Source organism: Bidens hawaiensis, unplaced genomic scaffold (genome assembly GCF_021521415.1).
Source record: "Bidens hawaiensis isolate Kalapana, Puna unplaced genomic scaffold, B.hawaiensis_p1.1 tig00038113_1, whole genome shotgun sequence".
Taxonomy (NCBI): Eukaryota; Viridiplantae; Streptophyta; class Magnoliopsida; order Asterales; family Asteraceae; genus Bidens; species Bidens hawaiensis.
The window spans coordinates 68,716-78,000 of NW_027496677.1; positions in this window are offsets into that span (position 1 = coordinate 68,716).

The following is a 9,285-nucleotide window of genomic DNA, read 5'->3' on the forward strand; positions in this document are numbered from 1 at the left end:
ATAAAACATCTCAAAATTGTAGTGGCTTTAATGAAACCATGAAATTTCTAAGACATATTTTAACGTAAAAGTATAACTCCTGAAAGTTGTAAACGAATAACGGATTAATAGTTGAGATTAATAAAATGAGTTGTGATGAATGAGGATAAGAAAATACAATAGAAGTAAGCTTTAATAAAAAATCTACTTAAATAAAAGAAACTTTATTCATGAGGTAAAATATGCAAAAGATAAGTACTGCAAAATGAAATAATCCAAGTCCATAAAGAGACGTTACAATTTATAATTGGGAAACAAAATAAACTAAGATAGAATGAGAAAATCAGAAAGGGTCTTCGGAGTCCCTGAGTAGCTTAGTTGGTGTGACTTGAAACACCATGAGGAGCTTCATTTATGAGAGCTTAAGCATTCAAGGTAGATTGACTTGGAATAGCTTGAATCGGTTGGGCTCAAAGGGGTTGCACGATTGGGGCTTGATTAGAGTATATTTGGTAAACTTGAGCTTGTGGGTGCGGAGTTTGATATAGTTGAGTTAGGTAGGGTTGATCTTGATTGATGAGAGGAGCTTGGAGGACATGGGGTTGATGGGTTTGAACTTGGTGAGCATAGGTAAAGTAGTAGGGTGCAACTATAGCTTGAACTTGATGAGCATGGATAAGTTGATGGCACAAATTACGGAGATAATTTGGGTCTCCACAATGGTAGCAAGCACATGTATTAGGAACACCGGGTTGAGCGTGAGGGGTAGAATGTTCTTGAACGGCTTACGCATTAGGCGGGACAGGACAAGTGTTTGCAAGGTGGCCGAAACGATTGCATTGGGTGCATAGTCGGCAAGCGGATTGAGTAGGGTGATGGCGGTTTCATTTAGCACAGAAAGGGTAAGGCTCGACGTAGGCTCTTTTGTGCAGGGAAGTTTGGTTTTGGTTAGGAGGAAGTTGGTCATTAGCTGGGTTAACGACATGGTTTTGATGGTTGACTTTACGCTTGTTGTTGTGGTGATTGTTTTTGTTGTTGGAAGCGGGTTCGGATTTAGCATAAATGAATGAGTCGGTTTCGGTCTTGTCATGATTAGGCTTAGAATCCTTTCGGGAAAATGTTCCATCCCTAACATGACTGTCGGTGAGGGAAGCAGCTAGGTCCATAGCCTCACCGATGGTTAAGGGGTCATGACTCACCACACCATCACAGAAAATGATAGGTAAACTGCGAATGTATTTCTTAATACCACGATTCCTGGGGTTACAAGGTGTGGTATGATACGGCTAAGTTCATGGAAGCGTTGGAATAAGTGGAGTTATCCCCACCAATTTGCTTGAGCTCCCAAAACTTAGCCTCAAGCTTGCAATTCATGATCAGGGCAAAACTCTTTCTTCATAGCCTCTTTGAGGTCCTCCCAAGGCATGACTACAACCAAATCAGCTCCTTGGTCGGCTTTTAAGTCATTAAGCACCATGTGATAGCTAGGTCCTCAAAAGCACTCGAGGCGAACTTATTAGTCCGTTTGGCGTCCGGACATTCACAGTGGATGAACACATTCTCCATCTTCTCGAACCATTGCAGCAGTTCGGTGGCATTTTCCTCACCATGAAAAGAAGTAGGTTTGGTACTCAATAAGTTCCGAAAGTCATAATTTTTCGGTAAAACCGAAGTAGCAGATCCATTAGAATTTAGGCTCTGGATTTGGGTTATGATCGTGGGCATACCAGCAGCAAACTCCTTGGTGACTCTAGCATCCAGACGACGATAGTGAGAACTAGATGAATATTGATGACGACGGTGGTTTCTTAGTGAAGACATTTTATGAGGAATAAAGGTAAAAGATTGTAAGATAAGGGGTACATTGCGTAAATACTTATGAGATGATGTAGTGAATAAGGTTAATGCGTGATAACTAGATGAGGTTAGTTTAAAAGTTAAAATTTATTTGATTAAATTAACTTAACAATCAACTAACGAAACAAAGTTTATGTGTTGGCCTCCCATGAGCTTTCCATGCTAGTTTGAATGGCCCAACTAACTAACGAATAAAAACAACTGAGTTGGACGGCCCATGAGTGTTACATGACATTTTAACTGTACCAACTAAATAACGAACTAGCGAGATAAAATGAGTAGTTGGAGTATCCCGTGAATCACCACATATGATTAACTCCAACAAAAACATAATGTTTAAAAATAAGTTAAGGAATGGATTAAAGGAGTGCCCATGGGTTCCATGAAATTTTTACCCAACTAACCATTTAAAATAGCAAAACACAATAATCTAAAGGGACCGCATTTAGCCACGAGTCACCGTGAATTTGGTTTAAAAAAAAATTGCAACAGATAATGCGGTTACGGTTGCTAGCCTAGGGTGTATCTCATATGACAGTTGTGTTCCGCTTTAGCCTATAAGATCGAGTACCGTGGTCAGATTATCCTCCTGGTAAGGAATAACGTCTTACCTTGGGTTCTCGGAACTTGTTTGCCAATGCCCGACTCACAGTTCTCTCCTCCTTCCAGTTACTACAGGACTTGTCACACGACATATCCCTAAGGTGAAATAGTCAAAAAAAACAATTGGGAATCCTTAAGGAATTTCCCAAAAAGAAAAGACAATCTACTTGATTTAAATTAATTAAGAAAAATTGATTTTGAGGTTGAGGCATAGCATCGGAGTTGTGTGTGTGTTCATGATAAAATAATAATAAACAACAATTAAATAATTATTTAAGAAAGCTGTAAAGAAATAATTTGAACACATAAGACAAGCTATTAAGCATGTATGAGGATCCTAAACATGTTACAAAGAAACCAATAACTACCTATCTTAGACCTTTCGCTCTGATACTAATCTTTCACACCCCAACCTAAGGTGGAAATGCCGGGGCATGAGCTGATTGCTCACGGCTCTCAAGAAACTATCAAGCAGTAATTTAAAGTGACAATATATATTTATTTAAATTAAATATTCAAACAAATTCCAAACAAAACAAAGTACACAATTCAAAAATAAGGCAACAGGATAGTTCAAAATTTCAAGTTTAACTAAGTCTTGATTTAGTCTTGATAATATCTCTTCTAACATAAGCAATCCTAAATCCTTCAACAATTTCTGATATCAATTCACATGGTTACCTGCATATGCGTATAAAATACAAATAATTTTGTCAACACAAGGTTGAGTGGGTAAAACACCAGTTAATTTCAGATATAATTTAATATATAAAAGAAAACGCAAAACTGTTCATGTGAGATAAACAATGTAGCCAATGAGCAAATAATAGTATATTACTTTAAAATTATTGTCAACTTTATTACTTTAAAATAGTATATTTTAATTATATAAAATTATAATGACACATAAAATACTTACATAAACATTTATATTTTTGGATAGGTTATATAAAGAGATTTGTTTTAACCATTTATTTTAAATAAAATATATTAGTGCATTTATATATATTTTTATTTCTTTAAAAATCTTTATTATTTAGATCTTTTATCAATTAATAAGATACTTATATATACATATATATATATATACTCATATACATATATATTAATACATATTCTTTAAGTAAGGACCCGGAAAAACAACACGTTAAACTTGTCGATTTTAAGAAAATAAAGTTTATTTATCATTTTCTATCATTAATAATAATTATTAAATAACCAAAAACAAGAAAAATAATGCTAAAAAAACGGGCTGGGGGACTCGAACCCGTGCCCCAACCATCTCAGACTTTCTAAAACATGGTGCACCAGCCATCTAGGCTGGTAACTAACTCGTTTAAGGATCATAAACAAAAATTTAAATATAAACAGTTCAAAAAACCCCAAATCACATAAACCCTAATTACACAATTGATTGATTCCGTTATTGTTCGTTTTAATTAAACATAGGGTTTATGTGTAGGGATCAAACGTGAACCAGAAACAACGTTTAATTACCTTTTTGATGTTATATGGAGGGTTAATTGTGACGATGAACAGCCGGCTAAATGAAGGTCAAGAGCACAACACCGGTGCTGCTACAATGAAATTAGATATAGAGGTATTGATGGCTATGCTACAAGGATCGTATATGTAGTTTCAATTGTGTTAATATGCTTGCTAAAGGGTATAATGTTAAACGACTGATGTCGGCTTAATATTATAAACAATACGTATCATATTTAATTTCGTTTTCCTAATTAAAAGTGTTAGTATGCCGATTATGGTATGAATCATGTTATACATTAATTGATCAATTTCCAAGACTATGTCGAAAATTGTGATGCAAGGTAGCAATTGGGTTACGAGTTTACGAACTGGGTTAGATATAGGGGTTAACGGGTCAGAGAGGGTTAATAATATAATATATAACATACTTTGCATAATGGTCCCTCATGTATGGAGATGGAAACATAAAGGGCTTAAAGTAAGGTCTAGGGTGTAAAAGTGTATATCTTTAATAGTTAATTGTATATATTAAATAAATAAAATAGAAAATTAATAATAAAATAATTACTCGATAACTGCGATATTTTGATAAAATTTCCTGAACATAACAATGGGTCCGGTAACAGATATAAAGTATTTAATAGAAAAATCCGAGTTGTAACAGTGGATTTCTTCCTTGATTGGTTGTTTGAGAAAATGATTGTTTACTGGGATGAACATATTTACACGAAGTACTAGCCTTTCCACTTTCAAAAACTTCATATGTATCTAAACCATGGTTGCAAAAGTCGTTAGGCGGACCCTAGACGGCCGAATGGGGAGTTGGATGTACTCGGAGTACTAGGGAGTACTCGGAGAGTACTCGGAAATCGTAAATATAAAGAAAATTAAGTTTTAGATATTATATATATGTCAAATATCAAAATTTTACCAATATTTATAACAAAATAAGTGAATATCAATATAGATAAGATAAATACAATTTTAAATACTAAATTATTCAAAAATTTGCTAATCATTAGTTAAAAAGGTGATATTCCTGTTTTAATATTATAGAAATATGAATTATATTTTATTTTTTAAGTCAAAATCGGCCGAAGTAGACCAAATAGATATGCTGGTTGAAGTTTACCACCTATGATCGTCTCTTAATAACTAGACGGAATTAAAGAAACTCCCTTTGCCATCATACCTTGCAGCGAGTACTCGGCCTTTTCGACCTACTTTTACAACATTGATCTAAACTATAATCAGACTTTGATGATAAACAACTTAATATGTTCACATCAATATGCCTTTTCAAATTTACACAATTATCAATAAACATTTCATCTAAAATAGTTTCACAATCACTATTTGAAATAACATCAATATATTCATTCAAAATAACGTGAGAAGGGCCAACATTAACACTTTCACAAATTACATCATCATCTGAAGATATAAGACAATGCATTTCGGGTGAATATAGTATTGTTATATTATTACAGACAGAATTGGTAACTGATTTAAATTCACATCAGAAACAATAAGTGAATCTGACATTTTTTTCCTGTCACAACTCATGTCCTTTTCCACCGACCCACATTCTTCTACACAACCTGCTGAACATAATGAATCACCATTAGAATCAACAGGCACGAGCATTGTATCAATTGTTTTTCAAACGGGAGGAACAAATATCTTTGGCTTACATGACCAACTCCATAGACCATTTCATCATCGGGAGGAGTATTGAAACTAAAATGAGGTAGGGATGTGTAATTGTCATTAAAAGGCGGTGAAATTTCCACATATTTATATCCTAAAGTGGTCTTTTGTTTCACACTCATATGTGCTCCAATGATGGCATTAACTTATCAGACGCCATCTCAAACTTGGCTACAGTTATTTTTCTTTGTGATAACTCAAATTTAAGTTTATCAATTTTAGCATTTAACTCAACTATATGTTTTTCATGAAACAATTGAATATGCAATTTTGCCATGTCGTCATGATGAGTTTTGATTCTAGTGGTATATATCTTATCAGACTTTTTATATTCATCATTCAAATGTTTAATGCTTAAGTTTTCTTTAAGCACAACAGCATTATGAGTTCTATAGTATTCTAACTTGTTAATACCAGCTTGAGAGCGAAGGTGTTTATGTACCTCAGGAATTTCAGGAGTGACATGGTTTCCTCATGGAGTAGAATTTGAAGTAGCTTTGTCTTCATTCACGAATGCCATTTCAGCCATGTTTAACGGGTTTACCTGCTCGGTCAATGGGTGATCATCCCAATCTCGTTCAGTTGATTCAGCAGACTGGATGATAAGGGCCTTGGTTCTTGAGCTTGATTTCTCTTTGTTTGAATTTCCTTAACTGATACGTGGAACTCTTATGTCCGAATTTTGATCCATTGGCCTGTTATAATTTCATTCCCCCTTCACTGTCAAATACTTCGGTGATCTTGATATCGTTTGTAGGCGTTGCTGGATTGGTGCACTCTCTTGCAAAGTGTCCTAGATCGTTGCAAATGTATCAACGAAGTTGATCCCTATCAAACCCAATACTCTTGCTGTTGGAGTCTCTGAAGCTGTTTTTCCCATATTTCTTCATGAAGTTTGTGGACCTATGAAGTGTCTTGGCCATGTGGTACCTGATGTCCATCTTCTCAAGAACCTTTTCGCTGATATAGAGAATATCACCTTGCTGAAAGAATGGAGGTAGCAGATTTCCTTGCATCAATTCTTCATAAAGGCGTGGAAGAGTGAAATGTGACAATCATCAACTAGAGTAGATTGGTTTGAACTACTAGTTTTACTGTTTACTAACTTGTGTATCCCTTGAGCCTTGGGAGCTTGTACAACTGCTTTGTTAACAACATCTTAGAACGAACTTGAGTTAGATGAAGCTGGCTGACATGCTGAAGACTTGAAGGCTTTGTTTCTATCATTCTGAGTAGTAAACAACTTTACACCACGGGATGAACGATTGGATGCGATTGACTGAGGAATGCATAACCGATTCCAGAACCTGTAAATATCCCATATTGATTCAGGGAGCTAACATGATTGTTTCATCTAAGCTTGTCATACATCTCAAAAGACTTAATGGTGGAGATCAAGTCTTGCAGAGAAATAACGTTTAGATTGGTTGTTCTCTTGATGGTAATTACACTGTTATTCGATGTATACGACAGTGAATTCAGCAGCTTGTCGTTAATCTATGGCAAGTCATTTTTGATTTTGGCACTTCTCAACTTGGTAATAAACTTCTGAAATCTCCCATTGTGATTTCCAACATACTCTCCTTGAACATGGTTTAACATGTTGAATTCTCCCTTCAAAGTTTCCTTCCTATTGTTGCTCATCTCCATATTACCTTCAAATTCTCGACCTAGGCATCCCAAAGTCCTTTGGCAGTTGTGTGTTCTCTCAAGTTTGAGCTATATTAGCATACAGACACACACTAACACCCCATAATCAACACCCCATAAGCCTTTTCATCTTCTAGAAGCAATTTAATATCATCATCAACATAACCTTCAAGAGGGGTACAACGGGTCCATGGGTGTTATAGTCGTAGGATTGTGAGGACCATTCTCAATGGATCTAATGAGAGAAAATTCAATCGTTCTTACGTAGTTCTTGAACCTCCATTTGAAATCATCACAGTTGCTTTCAAAAGACATCAATTTAGGAGGTTTTATGGTAAATCCAACCTCATTTTCTAACATCAGACAACTTTTCAACAACTCAGGATTGTTTGTCATATTCTTAATCAAGTTAAGAGTGAAACAAACTCTATCCAGAAGCTCTAAGTTCAAACGGATCGAGTTTAAGTTTAAACGGATCGAATTCAAATTAGAATTGAATCAAATGGTAAACAGATCGAACCAAATAGAAAATGAATCGAATCTAATAGAATAGAAATTCGATTCGATTGGTTTAAAATCTCGAATCGATTGGTTCATAATCTCCTTTATATTGATTAGAATCTCGATTCGAATGGTTTGAAACTCGATTCGATTGTTTTTTTCTTGAAAGTACAATTTCCCCTTTTTGCACGGATCTTCACGCAAGTACACTCTTTGCCATTTTTGGAAACCCGATTCAAACACACCAGGAACTGGATACGCACTTTAATTACTTAAAACACAAACTCCAAGCTTAAACAAGTATACTTCTTAAACCCGAACACCTATTAGAACGCGCAAACAGACTTTTGAATCAATTTCAAGCTTGCACAACAACTTGTAAGCCCGAAACCCACTTCAAACACTTGAAAACAAGTCTTAAACATTCAAACAAGACCAAAATCCAAGGTTGTGACCCTAGAATTACAACTAGTATAGCCGAAAGCTCTGATACCAATTGTAGGTCCTAAAAATGAATTAAACAACAAAGTTATTGAATCAATCGCACTTACTAGCTACAGGAAATCACTAGTAAGCAACCGAGATCTCGGATCTTATGAGTGTTGGTTATTAACCAAAAAGAATAGAAAGATATAGTGTAGGGAAAGTTGGTGAAAAGTAAGAGATAAGATTTTCAAAAAGGTTATGTTCATGGGCATGGTTGCAATATTTATAGTGCAAGCCATACCATGCTTGTTTCATTAATACGGCCCAATGGGCTTAACATACATGGCCTCGGGCCTAAACATACAACACAGGAAACCGACAATCTAATAAGATACATCGTAAATAGAGTAAACAAAGACAAAAGACTATTGAATAAAACGGGGTCTTACAGTAAATAACAATGCTAACTCAACACTTAACTATTGGCGGTTCCAACTAAAGGTGTATTCGTTTATAATTGTCTGCAACTAATAGAACCCGAACAGGTTAGTTGCAAGTCCACGGGCAAACGTTTTAAACTAAAAACTCATATTTTTTTTCGGAAACCTCAACATGAACAAAACTACCACCAACTGACTCACCACCTACCAATTGCCACCACCATTCGAGCAACAATAATTTACTCCGACTATGATTTCAGGGTTCCGACAACCAAAATAACAGGGGCATTTATTAAAAAAATATTCAAAAAGGTTTTACCTAAGGTTACAAATATGTTTGAGTTGAAACGATTAAGTTTTTCGGCGAAAAATGAAAGCTTTCGGGGCAAAAACATTTTTTCGTAGGTCTGCAACTAACGATGTTAGGGTCTTGTTAGACGTGGAGTGTTGCAAAAAATAAACCATAAGTGGGGACCGCCACCAACCAAATGTTAAGTTGAGACCGGTGACCTCAACCGTAATCGTTAGTGGAAACCAGGACCATGAGCATGGATATTTACATGTTATCTAAAGGAACCGTAATTTGGGCTGCCTACGATCGGTTAATTTGAACCGGGGCCGTGTTCTTGGT